General features: G+C 41.2%; 2 long non-coding RNA genes across 4 annotated transcripts; one reads left to right on the top strand and one right to left on the bottom strand.

Annotated features, from left to right (window-relative positions):
* Window positions 1-2,050: 2,050 nt before the first annotated feature.
* Window positions 2,051-13,073, top strand: LOC138116386 (uncharacterized). 3 transcript variants are annotated; one of them, XR_011154132.1, is made up of 6 exons: window positions 2,051-2,198; window positions 5,202-5,321; window positions 6,948-7,102; window positions 8,717-8,876; window positions 8,990-9,160; window positions 10,151-13,073. It is a non-coding gene; the product is annotated as an uncharacterized lncRNA (long non-coding RNA). The 3 variants fall into 3 exon arrangements; XR_011154133.1 differs by having other exon boundaries at window positions 8,990-10,336; window positions 10,909-13,073; XR_011154131.1 differs by having other exon boundaries at window positions 8,990-13,073.
* Window positions 13,074-15,002: 1,929 nt separating this feature from the next.
* On the bottom strand, window positions 15,003-17,367 carry LOC138116472 (uncharacterized). The gene is made up of 2 exons (XR_011154161.1): window positions 17,271-17,367; window positions 15,003-15,305 (listed from the first exon to the last, which is right to left on the bottom strand). It is a non-coding gene; the product is annotated as an uncharacterized lncRNA (long non-coding RNA).
* Between the last annotated feature and the right edge of the window lie 337 nt (window positions 17,368-17,704).

The raw sequence follows: 17,704 nt of genomic DNA, 5'->3' as shown, positions 1-17,704 counted from the left end.
GTGTTACCCTTGCCCCAAGTATGAAGAGAGCCCCAGGCATTAGTAGAAGTTGACTCCAGATGGATCCAAGCTACTTAAGGAAGACTTTCTCTCAGTATCACCCTGTTAGCAGAGACTGGGGACACAGGCATATTCGAGGTTTCAAGACACACAGGAGATTTTAACACTGCGTTGTGTGGACCTGGACAGGATGGAATCAATGACAATTGGGGCAGTTCTATCTCCTCTTTCCTTCCCACCACAGCTTTCTGTGGCATCATGTCAGAGGTGTTCACCATACGGGCTGGCTCTGGGTACATGACAGCTGATAAATATGACACACACACTGGCTGAAGCTAAATCTTTCCAGAAAACTGGAAATACATTTGAAAGTTATTTTTCTTCTTCCAGGCATTGATGCTCATTTCCTGAGGTTTTAAGTGCATGCCATCTTAATTGTAACTAGCAGAAGTGGGGAATTAGGCAAACAAGTAGGATGCAGTGTTTTCTGTTTTCAGTGCATCACTCTACCCACAAACAGTATATTTTAGGAAGCCTTGAAAAATATTTTCTGTTTTCTCCTAGGAGTTCCCACCACTTTTTAAAAGGAATACAAACAAATTAAGAAACCTCAGGCTATATTGCAAAAACATTCTTCGTATAAAATGGTTTATAAAAAGAAGGGGCATGAAAATATGAGTTGGAGGGGAGGAGAAAAGAAAGGTAAGGAAACAGAAGTTTTGGAAAACTAGAAAATATTAAACAAAGGAACAATTTTAGCAAGTGAATGTACAAAGCATGACAGATCTGGTTGCTAGGAATTTTTTGGAAGGAAGATACTTGTTCATACAATACCTCAGGTGGCAACTCACCTATCCCCTCACCTCCCTATTCATGTGAATAGCTGAGAAAAGCTACAAAGGAAAGCAAATTCAGGAGTTGGAGACTGCAGCACAGGAGCCTTTTCCACCGCTGACCTAAGCTATAAATCTGGGAATTGTTAGTATAACGTTCTAGATAGCTAATCCTAACTCCTGTGGTTTGGAGAACCGGGGGAATTAAGTGTACTGCTTTCATGAAGAGTTTATGTGCTTCAGCCTGTGCATGTGAAGATTATTTATAGAGTTAAGTCCAAGAAAGCTGTTTAGTCTGGGAGAAGATGGAAACCAATGGGCAACAAAGCAGTGATCGAGACATGATACCTGGGATAAACAACTTCAAGGGAGTTAAAACAGCAATAATTCAATAATCAGTTGGGAAAATGCTGTTTTCCAGGCCCCAGGCAGTTACACAGCTGGCTTGCCAAGTCTGAGAGCCTGGAGATCAAAAAGAAAATGAATCTTAAAAGGACTGTGTTGGAACAAGAAAGGGAGGAGTGAGCTGTGAGCAGCTGCCTGGGCATGAGAGGAAGGGTCTGAAAAAGGAAGGGAATGCAGCTGAGCCCAAAGATGGAGATAACTGAACAGACTGGGCAAATGTGGGCTGAAACCTCACTCCTGCAGAGAACTTAGCTCAGCAGCAGGTGGAAGTAAGTCCTAGTGCACCTGGGCACACAGTAACCAGAAACACCTGATTACCACAGGAACTTGCACTGATAACCAGGGTTTTGGTGGAGTTTGGTTTTCAGTGGAAGAAGGCAAACTGAAACTGGACTTTGGAGCTGGAATTCCCTTGTAGTTTGGAATTCACCCTTCTTGTGCTAATATTTCTCTGAATTAGCAAGACTGTTCTTTCTACACAGTGGAGAAACTTCTTGTCAGCTCTACTGAAAAGGATCTGTAGAGTGTTAATATCTTTGTTCATCAAGTAATGCTCATCAACCACCACGTGTTGGCTGAGCTGGTGTTTCTATCCATTATTGGAAAAAAAAGTCTTCAAGATACATTATTTTACTTACTTCATTTAAGCATATTTCATTGAAACTGTTTGGGAAGTGAGTGCCTTTAAGTTGAACATCTCTGGATAACGCATTTTGTTTGCACATGATTGTGACATACTTTGTTTCCCCCTCCCTTTCTCCTCTTTCTCCTTCTTTCTTTCCTCTAACACTGCTCCTGTGCCACAGGACAGCCACACTCAGCCCTTTGGTAACTTGTGATCATCCACGTGCAGCACTTCCCTGCAGCCAATGCCACGTCTCCAAATTCATCTCCTGGCAGTTATATTCAGAAACAGTAAGGTTTTCTACTGAAAACAAAACCTTGCTGAGACAACAGCGTGTAAGTGCAAGCACTGTCTGTGTGGGATGAGAGTTTATGTTTGGAATGACTCTTTTATCTTTGAAGCCTTGAAAACCTTAATAAATATTTTGGAAGCTGTTTCCCTGACTGGGGTTTGTTTGGGATTTTTTTTGAAATCTCGTTGTGCCTGCCTCCCACCCCATCCCACAGATTTGTGTTGTCTGTCTGCTGTGGCTTGCCAGCCAAGCTTCAGGCTCTGTGGATTGTCATTATCTTCATGTTTCAATGAGCTGGCCACTACATGCTACAAAGATATTTGCTATAAAATAGTAATAACAGCTCATCCAAGTGGTATTCACTTAAGTATTGAGTTATTGCTTTTGAATTTGGTATTTATTATTCAGATCTTCAGGAAAATATTACGTTTTCTGAGAGGAAATTCCTCTGCAGTAAACATCCATAGCCCACAGCAGAACAGGGACTACTAGATAGTGAATTCCACGTTGTGCTCTTGGAAAATAAAACTGTAAATGTGCTCCTAAACTGTGTAAAAATGATCAGCATTTTATATTGAATATTTGATGAACATTGGAATAAATATTGTTTTTTTTATGGGTGCTTAAAGTTCTGCTAGTGGACCTTACCAATAACCCAGTTTGCTGTGCAGTTGCTTGCAGGCCCTTATGGTGTAGCTGAGTCCATTCCCCCTCTCCTCAGTGAAATGGATGTTGTGTCAGAGCCAAACAGTTTGTGCCAGTGTGGTCTCCATGTCTAGGTCCACCCAGGGATTAATGTTAGCATGGAATACTGAGCAGTGCAGGGGCTTGGGTTTTTCCACCTCTGTAGAGAAGCAGCCTAAAGCTTCCACTGATGATAAAACCACGCAGCTCCTGCAGCAGGGGATTATAAAGTCTATTAGAAATCGTGTGCCACTGAGTTTTCAGAGCGATGCACTATCCTTGTTCATCTGCCTCCCCAAAATTAACATCCACCTGAGCAACTCGCTGCATCTTGGCTAAGGGCCAAGCATGTGCTCAGCCCAAGGCAGGGAAAAGAAAGGCTCAGACTGCTCCCAAGAAACTGCCATCACAGTGGAGGCATTGACAGCCTCCTGAAACCCACGGGAAGGCCAGGTCTTAAATCATCACAGATTTACAGCTTTGATTTGTTACTCAACAGGATCCTCGCTGGAAGAAACGTGGGCTAGGAAAAAGTGAGCCTTGAAGTGTGACTGAAACAAAGAGATGGTTGTGGCTCTGCAGAGTACCCAGAGAGAGCCTTCTCTGGCACCTGCCCAGTGCATCCAGTGAGCAGGGGTAGGGCTGGGGAGTCACCTGTGACTTTGGTACCTCAATACTCAAATGCCCTGAAGCAGCTGTGAGGCTCAGGCACCTTTGCCCACCAAGACAGACATTTGTGCAGGGGCTGCAAACATGGGGATCTCCTTTGCAGCACCAGTGGATGTCAGTTCAGGGGTGTGGGAACTGGGAGCAGCACATCTGGTTTCAGGGCAGTTCGTTGTGTTCTCTCAATAGTGATTTTCAGGATTTCTGCTGCAATTTTGTTTTGGCTCCAGCTCTTGACCCTTTCCCACGAATTCTCTTGGTTTTTTTCTACTCTTCTTCTGCATAACAGGAATTGTGTTTTGTTTTAAAATGTAACTAATTGTTCAAACTCACCACTTTCTTTCTTGGGGAAAAAAGGATTACAAATAAATAATGAAACACTCTTAATCATCAAAAATGCTCAGCATCTCTCACTGATGTCACTTGGAGTCTTCCCATTGACACTGGTGTCATTTATAGCTGGACAATGGACAAGAAGTTATGCACAATGGTTAATATACATTTTTTGAAAATCTGTGCCTTGTTGAGAAGTGACATAGAACATGGGAGGCAGAGATAAAGGTTAAATAATTATCTGAATAGATAAAATAATGGTAATGTGCTTAAATAGATAAGATATCAGGAACTTCAAAACAGCTTGATGAAGATATTTAAGACTAACAATCCACTCAAAAATTTAATTTCAGATTTTGACAAGAGGAACAATATATTGTCCAGGAGACAGTACATGATCAGGAGGGTCTACTTTTATGTTTCTTTACCTCACTAAACACAGCACCTTAATATGTATGAAACAAAAATTTCTTCATTTTGATCTCTGCTTTTACTGCAGGACAGAAGGAAGGCTATGGAAAGCTGCTCCAATGAAATTCTAAAATATCTTTTCACACAGTTATCTAATACTACTCACACTCATTGAATATCAAGGTAAAATTGTATTTGCTCTGTCTCCTGACAGTCACTCTCAAAGAAGGTCCTCACAGAAAGCAATTGCTTTCATCCACTTACCCTATTTTGACAATCTGGCTCCCTGTTTTATCCCCAGATTGTTCTAACATGATCCACAGGATAGAAACGTGGTGTCTCTCTATCTGTCCTTGCCTTTTCTTCTCCCAGCACATATTTCAGTAATCTTGTGTGGTAAGTAAATAAATCCAACAACATATATTATTAGTTCTTGCTGTTCTGGGTCTGCTAACCAACATTACTTCATAACCCACTGAGCTTATTAGGGGATTTTTAGAAGGCATTTCTGGAAATGCTGGTCAGATGTAATTCCACCGGACTGTAAAAAATAGTTTTTGACTTTGTGCAGTTCTGTGTCAAAGCCAAATTCATGTCTGGGGAGACATTATTTCCTCCTTTTCCCAGATAAGACAGTGATACAGCAATACCACTGTCTCTGCATTCCTCTTATTTAGGGATCACTGGTTCAGCAAGCTCTTATAACTAACAGGCTGCTAATTTGTCTCCAAGAAGCATATGAGAGGTGACATAACCAATGCCAGACTTTACTTTTGTGGATCTAAAACTCCTTTTTCATCACAAATATGAATTAGTGATCAGTCAGAAATCTTTGCACTGGGACTGTATTTACCTTTGCATCTTAGTTCTTTTATTTGCCTTGTCTTCATCCTTGGTACCAAGGGTACAAAAATTGATGTATTATTATCTTTGGGTAATTTGGTTTTCTCAGAACTCCTGGAGGTCCAAAGGAATTAATCCTGAAGATCTACTTGTTCCCATCACTGAGGGACTTGGAGTCTGTCCAGTGCTTCTATGAACTCCATTTCCATCCTGCTGCTTCCATCCACAGGTGAGTGGGAACCTTGGGAGAGCCACACCCCAAACTGTCACGGTGCAGTTTGGCATTTCATCCTTGCATTTTCTTTTTTAATGAAAGCATTTCACGGCATGGGATTCTGCAAGAACTTGTGCTAACCTGCTTTAAAACTGGTCTGTGAATTCTTCTTAGTTAGCCCTTTAAAATGACAAATCTAAGCAATTTTCTGGGACCTGATTCTTCTACTTAAGCATTTACACCTTGTGTTCAGAGTAATACCTCGATTCCAGTGCTCAGCTGATGGACTAATAAACAGTCCACCCTGCACAATGAAAGCAGTATCTGGGCATTCATATACATCTGTATGACATTTGTATAATTTAAATAACCTCCCATGACCCTTGTGTGAATGCTAGTGTTCATGTAATTACCAACAAAAATTATCTTGCCCATAACTGGGTGAACTGTGTATAAATCCTTGATGTCAGGGATAGGATTCTGAAATGTAAGTTATATATAGAAGGAATATAACATGCAGAAGAAATTACTCTTGCCAGAAAAAAAGATTGATTCACTGAGTTCTATTTAGCTTTTAATTTATAACAAACTTGCCTAATCTCAGTTTCTTTAGCTTCTGTTAAAATATTAATAGCATCATATCAAATACATCCCCTGTGACATTAAAGGGAACGGAAAGCTGAGGCACGCATTAATTGCATTCCAAAATGTGGCATAGACCCAAATAAACCTAATTTACAGAACCTGAGAACAATGACATTTATGCTTTAATTAGAGCAAATGAAAGCTGTGCTGCCCACTTTTACACAAACAATTTTTCTTGTGGGACTCAGCCTTTCTGGCAAGGAGCACATTTCCCTGCAGAGTGCCACGTGCCAGGCTTCTTCCAGAGGCAAAACTTGCTTCCTGGAGATGGACAGTGCCAAACCAAAACACAGCAACAAAAAGGATTATGAGAACCAAGCAGACAGTCCAGGCAGCCTTGAAGCAAGGCTTTTGCACAACCAGATTGGACTATCCCAGGAAAATGAAGTAATTTGTTTCCCTTCTTTAAGAAGAACCCATTAAAATGGCCAGATATGTACCAAACCCAACAATAACAGTTTGAGATGATAAATGTTATTTTAATGATCCATATCACTCTGGTATTCTAATCACAGCACACACATTCAAAATGGAGAACATCCAAATCTGCAAAGAAACATTTGACATGAGATTAAAAAAACCACCCAAAATCAGATAGATTAATAGATCTAATTCACTTTAGAGGTATTCACAAACTGTTATAAGAACCAGATTGGTCATAAGACTCTTAAGTTGTTACCATATGCATCTCACAGGTTCTGTGTTATGTTCCTTATGCTGGCAAACTGACTAATGAGTTCAAGACTGCTCCCCAGACAAGAACATGACAATTTGTGTGCTGTGCATTAGAGCACCTCATGCTCTGCAGTGGAATGAAACATAAATTTTGCAGAAGAATTTAGACGTTCTTTCACAATCTGGTCTGGTAAAAAGGAAATTGTGCAGCAGCTTAATACATGTATTTAAAACTGAGAATCTCACTGAATGCAGATGAATGATGCAATGTGTACACTGCACTTGTATGTACTTCCATTTTCCTTTTTTAATATTTTACAGCTATAGCCACGATCTCAGCATTTCATTATCGTGCAGGTTTTCATATTGGTAATTTCTGGAGACCCTCTGGCTGTTGTCTCAGGTATGTCTGCTGTTTTTCTGCAATAGACAGAGTTTGGAGGCACTTGGGACCATTGGACAAGCAGAGCAGCCAGGTAAACATGTTGAAAATAACAGCAATTTAATTGTTCACTCTGAAACCTAGTGGCACTAATTAAAAATGTCAATATTGTCAACAATTCAATAACACCACCAATTCCAAATAGAGGCATTTGGAAAGATAGCCAAAATATTATTTTCAAAAAGCTGATCATAAAATAAATTTGCAGTTCCTTAGGGTATTATAGCATCTCTAGGACTTTCCTTGGTATGTGTTTAAAACCCCTAACTTGTAGGTGAGGGGCTGGTGTGGCAACAATGCATTCAAGTCCAGAAAGCTGCCATGACTTGCTTCATTTAACAGGACAGAAATATTCAATGCTGACTTTTGAAATTAATGATTTTGAGATGACTGAAATAAAATTTGTAAGTAAAAAAGGCTTCCACCTTTTAGCAAAAACCTTTTTTCGGGGTAGGGAAAAAAAAAAAAGGCACTATGTTCCAAAGGAACACTTTGATCAAACTGCAGATTCTGGAAAAAGCTGTTGCACTGAAGAAATGTCATCAACCTCTATCTCGGGGCTCATTCAGGCAATTTAATGAATACAAAAGCTAACACTTGTAATCAAGAAGGACTGGTGATACATTTTTTAAAGGGAAATTAATTTTGGAAAACACTAGAACTCTAACACTGTAGGATGTCTGTGGCATCGTGCCAAGTACTTGATATTAGCTGTTAATTGGCACTCAAATTCTCATTCTTTATGTGGGCATGTATGCCTGAAAAGTGATGAACCCAGGGAAGCTCTATGCAGGACTGGATGCTAAAGGAGCCCCTTAAAACCATTCCTACTAATGGTCACACCTCACTAGCAAGAGGCAGATGTCTAACATCCAAATCCTGGTAGAACAGAAGCTCAGAGTTCATTAATCTTAGGCTGTAACAGCCCCAAGCATTAGCAGAAAGCCCAGGTGGGTAGAGAACATGTTCCTGTGCTCCTCTGGATGAAAATGATGATGAGCTATGCAATGGATGTCAGGCGGTTTGGGAGTGAAGCTCCAGCCCCAAGTGATCCCGTGGTGAGGGAAAGACAGGAATTTTCTGAGTGTTATTTCTGCTGCCTGGCAGTGAAGACAGGAATAAATGAGCAGTTACTGATGAGTTCTTCTCCTCTATTTAAATCCTGTGACATGACCCACAGCACCACACTTAAGAATTTAAAAACACTGAATCATGCCATTTAATTGTGGGTACTTGAACCTTCATTTGTCGGCGGCAGAGTTTTGTTTCTGAAAACACAATACAGAAAAGCAGAAAGATGAAGGTTAATTTGTAGATAAAAATGTGGGGTACATACAGTGTGAGTGCCAGAAAAATCATTGGTATTTTAAGAAATTCTTTTTCTTCCCTGTTACCTCCATGCTGTTGTAGCACAGAGTTGGCTTTGCATGTGCAGCTTTGTGCTCCAAGTGATGCTTAGATGATTAGTAATAAAACATGACCTTGAATTCCATCACCCACAGACTGGTAATCACACAGCTTATTTCTATTTTGCTATTGCTTTGGGCAGGAGAAAATAGAAGGATTTGCCTTCCTTGTGTATACCTTAACAGCAGGGCTAATCTGATTCCATATGGTAGTAATAGAAGTTCATTTCTTTTTTTTAAAGTATTTGAAAAATGTCTGAGAACAGCACTTGATATTAGTCATGGTCATATGAAAACATCGTGTCAATATTTTTTCCATGGAAAATACTGCAAGAAAAGATGCATTTTGCAGATTCTGGTCTTCAGGACACATTCCTACTATTCAATCACCTGTGCTCAGGGGTAAGGCAGTGAGAGGTACAACAAATACCTCAAACACATACTGAAGATTGTGTTCATTGGGAATGAGACACAGAGTATTCCATCCTATTTTTAATTACTACCTTTCATTTCAGGAGGAGAATCCCAAAGACCTGATTTGCTGAGGCCTCTTGAAGATTGCAAATTCAGTAAGGTGGCTGAGGGTAAACAGGGGGTTGCAGAACTTAACCAATCCACATTTTGGCACTGGAAAATGTCTAAACCGTGTACATGTTTCTCATTCCCAGACCTTGCCCATTCCAGAGGTGACTCTACCCACGTGCCTCTGTAAAATTCAGCAGCTTTCAGGCAGTCAGATAATGACTGGGAAGTCTTACTGTTCTCCCTGGAAATAATCTGTTTCAGGCAACAGGAGCAGCAGAAGGAAACATTACCCTGATGCTGAGAATGATTAAAGGCAAATTTAGACAAGGACCAGCTGTGTCCAGCACCATTCCAGGAAGCACTGGGGGAAGTCCCTTCCTGTGATCCCATATTATTGCTTATGCCCTGACTAATCCCATTTCACACCGCTCCCACCTGCACTTGCTCAGTGCTCTGCTCTGTCTCCATCGTGCACCCTGCCCACATAATTGTAACATGGGGGGAAATGTGTGGCCCTGTCCAGACAGAGCTGCAGAACCTTAACATCCTCCCTGCTGGGGGTTGGGAATTAGCATAATCTCTGTGGTCCTCTGTGGCTCCGATGCAGCAAGGGCATTTCTGGAAAATCCTGTTCTCTGATTTTGCCTTCCATCACCGCTCAATACTCTAATTGATAGATGGTAACTTTGAGGTGAAGCACAACGTGCTTAGAATGGGAAATCCCTGACAAAACCTGTAAACATCACATTACAGAAGGGTAGCTCAGGCTCTGAGGAATCAGTCCACAACCCACCATTCTTCTGGTCTTTTTGGCTTTGTCTTTCTGCCTCACACCAATGGGCAGAATAAAATACATCATGAAAGAGGCAGTATGAAATAAACTGTGCCCTGCTTACCCTCTACCAACAAAGCTTTAAAGCTATGTCTTTTCCAACTTAGCTGTGAGCATGCAGCCCTGGAGTGAAATCCATGTGTACTCAGGGAAACATGTTCCTCTGGAGTGGCAGTAAGTGGCTCTTCCAAAAGTGTGAATTGTCCCATGAGCCAAACAGGAGAAGCCCAACATAACATCTCAGCTCTCATCACATTCCTTTTTGCAATATGGTGACAACTGTGAAACAGCTAACTACTTTTTATTCTTGTTTTCTTAGACCAGGATGAGTGGGAAAAGAAGACGCTGATTTTCCAGCTTCCAAACACCCCAAATTAATTTGCCTAATATTGTCTGGAAGCCTTATCCTCAAAACTCTGTGGATGTGAATACTCTGATGTTGTGAATTCAGATGAGATGAACACAGTGAAAATGCATTTCAACCTCTGGATACCCAGGACATTTAGTGAGAAATTTCCTCAGTATTTTGTCCAGTTCAAGCACACACCTCAGGCATTGCTATTTGCTTGTCTTTTCTTTACAAGCATTCATCTCAGCTGTCTTGCAGTGCTATCTGCACTGTACCATTACTTCCTACCTCAAAAGATGCAGCTACCAAACAGGAATCTGTGTGCCAACTCTATCACTGCACTGCTTAAAATCCTGACAGCCTCCTGTTTGAGGGGAATCAATACAGGATCCGACTTGGATAGATAGAAATTAATCAATGTGACATTTTACAATAAATTCAGAGCACTGGGCTAATGCTCAGAGTGGATTTATTTTGCAAATGAAACCTCCTACTGCATGAATTCTTGTAGTTGCAGTTTGCTGGAAGCTGCAAGAGTACAGCAGAGGGAAGTATAGCTCAGTATTTGCCTTGTCTCTGCCTTCTTTCCTCAATTGTTGCAGAGTTAGTGGACATTGACAGAAACAAAATGCTCAGCCAGGTGGACCTTGGGTCTGATTAGTTGTTACATGTTGGCAACTGTTTTTAATATAAGTACATACTAACACAATCTTATTTTTATATGTTAGCAGATACGGTAAAAGAATTGTGTCATATTCAAGGTGATTTGGAAGAAGAGATAAGAAAGAAGAATTATCTATGGCTATATATCCAGCTATTCAAGATGGTTGTTCCTTCTTTTTAATGCAAATGCAAGAACCATACAGCATATGGCAAGGGATGCTCCATCATTTCTAAAGCATACTTTAGCTAATGTAGAAATGACTTATGCTGCATTCCATCATTCAGGGATTAGATTTTTGAACATAATTAAGCATGTACTGCCTGGTCTTTGAGACACAGGTACATGTGTTCAGCTTGTTTTCAGAAATAAAATCAAGTAGCAAGCTACCAAAAATATTTTGTGCAAGCTCTTTGAATAGAAGGGTCTGCTGAAAATTTGCATAATATCTTACTTGTGAAATGTAAAAACTGTCATAAATCATAATTCAATTTATAAGACAATTAAATGCATGTGTTTCTCTTTTATGGTCCTTGGAAATCATTATCTTGCATAGCTGGAGAAAGTAGGCTAAAGAAAGCAGAGAAGAATTAGAAGAATTAGCATTAGAACAGAGGGCAAATATCAGACAGTCACTTCCTTCACATATTTGTTTTTTCTAGCTGTCCTGAGCTCAACTGAAATAGCACAGCATGCTCCACATTCCTCAGAATTTCTTATTTTCCTTAGGACAGAGGTTGCTTTCTATGTCTCATGGGACTCAAATGGTTTTGCTGCAATTAACTGTGAGAGGTTTCCTGCTATTTTAGTCTCTTTGCAGCTTACAATACTCAGTAAATCTCTCTGATCAGGTAAAGAAAACCCTGTAAAGACGGTAGAATATAGTTTATAAAACTTACCAAAACACTCTTCATAAATTCTCATTTCAAACAAGGCAAAGGCACCCCTTTAGTTAGCAGCAGTATTTTACTAATGTACCATGTTCTTAAAGTATGCTTTTTAAACTGCATTGCCATAAATGTAAACGTGTCCTGGTCCTACCACTGGCTTTATTATATGTCACAACTTACAATGTTTTGTTGGTTACAAATAGGTCAAGTCTAGAAATATTGTAAAACTAGAAATCACGAACCAAGGAATGAAACTCTTTTTTCAAGATGAGTAGTGTGGACACTGCACTACTTGAGTCTTTATATTTTACTACACTCATAGACTTTGCAGTACAGCAGATGGGGCAGCAGGAAGCTGGGAAAATGGCATTTTGGTGCCACCTGAGCAGTGAGAGAAAAAGGCCCTTTTCCCTGCAAAAGACCAGCTCTGGTTTTACTGCTCATTTTTACTAAACTGGCTGATCTTTTACTCCAGCTAGTACTACAGCACTAGAGAGTAGAGTGATGTCACACAGTGGAAAAATTGTTGAAGAAAAAGCCTTCACCTTATTGCAGCTACGACTGAGGTGCATGTTTGTTTCTGCAGAATTTAGTTTCTTATTTCTGAAGGTCAAAAGAGATAAAGACATTCAGGACTCTCTACTGATGTGGAACTCCATTTCTGTGTCTCCAATCCAACAGGTCTCACTCACGTCGTGCTTTAAATCATTATATCCAAATTAAAACATACCAGCCACACATCCCTTCAGAAGGAAAAGCTTTTAGTTCAAAACGAGATATATGGCATTTGGGGGAAAAAGGCTTGACTTGCATAGTTCTGATCTCAGTTGCTGATTCAGTGCTGTTTCTGGGATGTATCTTTTTGCTCATGTCTTGGGTTTATGTAAGTAAACCAGTATTGTTTATAACATTTTGGTTTTTTACCCATTTGCTTTAGAGAATGGTTTCAGGGATATAATTAGGTATGCACTGTGGAAAGTGTATTCCCAGACGCTTTGTGGTCAGTTCTGCCTGAGGTAACCACCAACAGCCTCTATCAGCTTAATGATGTCTACTGTTGGCAGTGGTTCTGCCAGAGAGTGAGGTTAATGTCAGGAAATAAAATAAAATCTGCTTAGTAAACACTGTAAAGAAAACAGGTTAGGTGTTAATGTGCTTGCACCAGCTATTCCTCTCTGAGGCTTTATTTTCAAGTTTTGTTGTTTAAATTTTGGCTGTTCACACAGGGTTAAATTTATACAAAATTTGAAGAAGCTTGAAATGATAGAGCTGAGTTTAAGAGATAAAAGATGTCTGTCAGGTGTTTGGCTCCTAGTCCATGCTTCCACTAGCATAGGAACACTTGTCTGATCTCAGTTACATTTCCTAGGGAAGAGACACCTGCCACACACATTTCACCTTTAGAAGGGTTTCCTCTAATACTCAATGTCATTTTCCCTAAAGGAAAGCCACTGCAGAATTTAACAGCAATAGCTGTAGAGAACATAATAGAAATTACATTTCTATACCTGCAGGACTGAAGAGAGATTAATATAACTTGCACATTCCTATCGAGGTGTTTTATTGCATTTTATAGGAAGAATACAATTTTCTCTTAAATTATATGGGATAGTTTAAAGAACAAGGTTGTAATTTCCTTAACAAATGCTTTTAAGACCTTCCTGTGATAGTTCATGTTTTAAATTTCATCATTTTTTCTATAGCTTATTTAGGCAAGTGTGGTCACCCATATGTGACGAAACAAATTAAAAAGGGCACATAATGTTCCAGTTTCAAGTACTTGGGTGGATGGGGTTGCTTAATATACATATATCATGCTCTTCCAAACTATCAAAGACCTTTGGATGAATTGGGTACAATATATTAACTCAATTACAATGGAAACACAGATCAAAGAATGTAGCTGGGAGGTCTTATTAAAGTATGAGACTTCATTAAAATGTCACTGGTTTTGATTACACTGGATTAAAGTGTCTGAAATTTCACTTAACTTCTTCATGTTCCCAGAAAAGAAAATTCTACTGGGTAACTGTAAGTTCAAGGTTTCCGACCTTGTTTTTCAGTGTTGTTATTAAAGTGGACTTTTCATAAATTGGTAAAAAACACCAAAGATTTTTTTAATCTATTTTTGACACTGAATATATAATCTCATTTGTTTCAATTTGTTTCCTTTTTTTTTTTTATTATTTTTGTTTCTGGCTTTTACTCATTCACATCCATCTTGGAAAGACTTCAGGTTTCCAAAGGAAATAGTAAGTTAAAACCCCCTACTTTTCCTCTATTTAAAAGAAAAACATTTAGAAATTACTAGTTTATAGCATGGGATGAACACATAGGTACAAAGTCCAGTTTTTTGCAACTGGAAGAGCAGTGATGAGCATTCCAAGGAAAGGCATTAATGGGGAGCAGTTTCAGTGTACCGATTTATTTCTGCCTCTCCAGCCAAGAAACAGAATACACATGTGTGCTGAGCACTGCTATCAGTGGTAATAGCCCTCTAAATTGGAAGCAATCATTGTAAAGACACCTAACAGACATTCTCTGGTACATAATAACAAGATTGAGATAAAAATCACTGCTCTTAATTCGTTTACTTTCCTGTTGCTACACATGATGTCAACACTTGTTTGTAACTTTATTAAAAAGGTGACGCGCCCGCCTGTCGTGACGCAGGAACAGTGAAACGTTTGCATATTGCTCTCTTGCATATCCATCATATTTTGTGCTTGGTATTGATACAGCCCTCTTTAATCTCTCTGCAAGTGCCAGGGTAGAGTGTCACATTGTCCCTGCTTTTGTTGTGAGGAGCCCCATTCCACAGGAATTAGGCTTTCAAGGTACACAGCTCAGCACGAACTTAACACAACATGAATTCATTCAGTAACTAAATTGGTTTCCTGCTTTACTGTGTACGTGTTTCTGAAATTACAGTGCAAGTAAAACACGGAGCGTGCACTTTCTCCATAGCTAGAAAACAATTTTAAGAGCAGCGATGGTTTCTCTCTCCAGTTGCCAGTGTTATGGATCTCCCCACAGATCTGGAAAGGCTCAGGACGAGATAGCAAGGAAGTAGTGTATTTCAGATAAACAGAGAATAATTCCATCCATTTATGGATTGTTTCAGGGATTCTGAAAGAATCTGCTAATACTGGCTTTTAAGATAGAGAAGATGGGGAGGAGAGAAAATCAATTCATTTCTCAATCTATTTAAGCGAACAAAGAATTGTGTGTGAAACCGAACAGAGCGAGTCAACAAAGCTGACACCAAACAAAAAAAGGAAAGCAGCTTTATTTTGCATAATTGTGTCTGAATCACAGAAGGTTTGACAGAACCTGTTCTATTCTAAGCCCCAAGGTCTTATTTAGGCAGAACACAGTATCAAATACATTGCAATGTGTTTTTTCTGGGCTAATCTAACATCTGACGGGATATCACACAAGGGGACAGCACAGGCACTTGAGTGGTTTTGTTGGTTTATATTCAGTCTTTGCAGGACTCATTCCATCCCTCTGTTGAAAGCTACAATAGTGCACTGTCATATCTCTCGGAGTTTTTGGGGTGGCTTCCTTATCTCTAAAATAGGAACGAAATAAGAAATATTAGTGCTTTTCTGGTAAGAGAGAGATAAAGTTTAACCTCTGAACACTTGTAAAGGTCTTCGGAGGACACTTCAGAAGTGCCTAATGCTATAAATTCTGGTTTTAGAAGGTATTTTACTATCATTATAGTATTAGGAGCTTGATCTTTTAACCTTTATGCATATATCTAACCTGACATAATGGAAGGTCATGGAAAAGCTTTCATGACCAGCATTACCTGGGCAATTTGAACACCAGACTTTGCAGAAACTTAAAGGAATTGAGCTATGGCTGTGCAGCAGGGTCACTCCAAATGTTGCCTTCCTCATAAAATGGGAGGGTCTAGAAAAACTGTGACCAAAATTCCCTCAAATTATGATGTTTTATCTGAACAGAAATAAGTTGCATTTACAAAACTGCTGATATTAACAGTCTAGTATTAGCAGGGTAAATGCCTTGAGATAAGAATTAAGATTGCCTGCTGAGCATCCAAAACTCGACAGCATCAGCAGGCACTAAAGCAGTAAGATGCTTAGAAAAACAGCTCCACATCTGATAGGGAAAAGCACAATAAATCAAAGATAAAGTAAACTTTCTAGATAACCAGGGGCGTTTAGTGCCGTTCTGATTAACTCCTCTACGGGAAATGAGTAAACACAGCCTCCATGCTTTCCCCTTCTTTCTGCCAATTTACATCTTAATGGATAAACTGGTTCAGGTTACTCATTTGGCAAAGCAAGGGATTGATTTGCAACTTTTCATTTTGACTGCTCCCATCAACTTCTGCAGGGCTGTTCAGGGCAACTGAGCACAGCCATGGGCAGGCATTTAAAGATTAACAGGACTTTGCGGCATTCCAGGGGGATGACAAAGCCATCAAAATTCATTATTTTTTTTCCAGTATTTCACACACATTACACGCGACTGCTGCAGTTATCACACCAGTGGCTTTTCAGAAATCTTGCCGTTTAATTCTGGGAGTTTTTTCCCCTCGAAGACCTGAGTTATGAGATTATGAGAAAAATCTCCAATTTCATTGAAAGCGTATTTTTTGTCCTTGTGTTTGTGATGCAAAGCCTTGAAATGTGAGCTGAGTTACAAACTGATTGCAATTGATAGTGTGAGAGCAAGCACACTGTGAGCCAAACTAAGGTTTTTAGAGGAATATGATACCATTCATATACTCCACCTGGAAGGGCACAGAATGTCTGAACTCCTGGATACTTCTGTATACTTGGTAAGTGTGAACTCATGGGGCTCCATCCCCCTTCCACCTCCCAAAAGACATTATCACCTCAGGGGAGACGGGATGTCATTGTCTCGGAACACCACGGATGGCGGTAACACTGTTCTACAGCTTCCCTTTGGCATCCCCTCAGCTCTGGGTGGTGGTGACCTGCCCCACAATCTTCCCCCTCGGTTTAGGGGGCAGCTGGCAGCACCCCAACCTTTCCCCTCAATTTAGGGGCTGAGTGACAGCACCCCAACCTTTCCCCTCAGCTTTGGAGGTCATGGACAGCACCCCAATCTTCTCCCTCAATTTAAGGGTGATACACGGCACCCCAACCTTCCCCCTCAGTGCCGGAGGTCACGGACAGCGCCCCAACCTTCTCCCTCAATTTACGGGTGATACACGGCACCCCAACCTTCTCCCTCAATTTAAGGGTGACACACAGCACCCCAACCTTCTCCCTCAATTTAAGGGTGATACACGGCACCCCAACCTTCCCCCTCAGTGCCGGAGGTCACGGACAGCACCCCAACCTTCTCCCTCAATTTATGGGTGATACACGGCACCCCAACCTTCTCCCTCAATTTACGGGTGATACACGGCACCCCAACCTTCCCCCTCAGTGCCGGAGGTCACGGACAGCGCCCCAACCTTCTCCCTCAATTTATGGGTGATACACGGCACCCCAACCTTCTCCCTCAATTTAAGGGTGATACACGGCACCCCAACCTTTCCCCTCAGTGCCGGAGGTCACGGACAGCGCCCCAACCTTCTCCCTCAATTTATGGGTGATACACGGCACCCCAACCTTCTCCCTCAATTTACGGGTGATACACGGCACCCCAACCTTTCCCCTCAGTGCCGGAGGTCACGGACAGCACCCCAACCTTCCCCCTCAGTGCCGGAGGTCACGGACAGCGCCCCATTCCGCCGCGGCTTTCGGGAGCGTCGGGCCGCACCCGCCCACGGCGCCGCGCCCCCACCGCCCGCGGGCCGCGCCGGCTGCCCCCGCCTCAGGGAAGTTCGCGCCCCGGGGCCGCGGGTTCGAGCCCCGACGGGGGCGGCCGCTCCGGGGCCGTGTCGGGAGCCGCTCCCGCCGGTTCTTGCGGGGGGTCCCGGGCGGGCAGCGGCGGCCGCGGGCCCAGCGCACATGTGCGGCCGCC

Source organism: Aphelocoma coerulescens, chromosome 10 (assembly GCF_041296385.1).
Source record: "Aphelocoma coerulescens isolate FSJ_1873_10779 chromosome 10, UR_Acoe_1.0, whole genome shotgun sequence".
In the NCBI taxonomy this organism is placed as follows: Eukaryota; Metazoa; Chordata; class Aves; order Passeriformes; family Corvidae; genus Aphelocoma; species Aphelocoma coerulescens.
The sequence above is the reverse complement of the archived record's forward strand: the minus strand, read 5'-3'. Positions and strand labels throughout refer to the sequence as shown.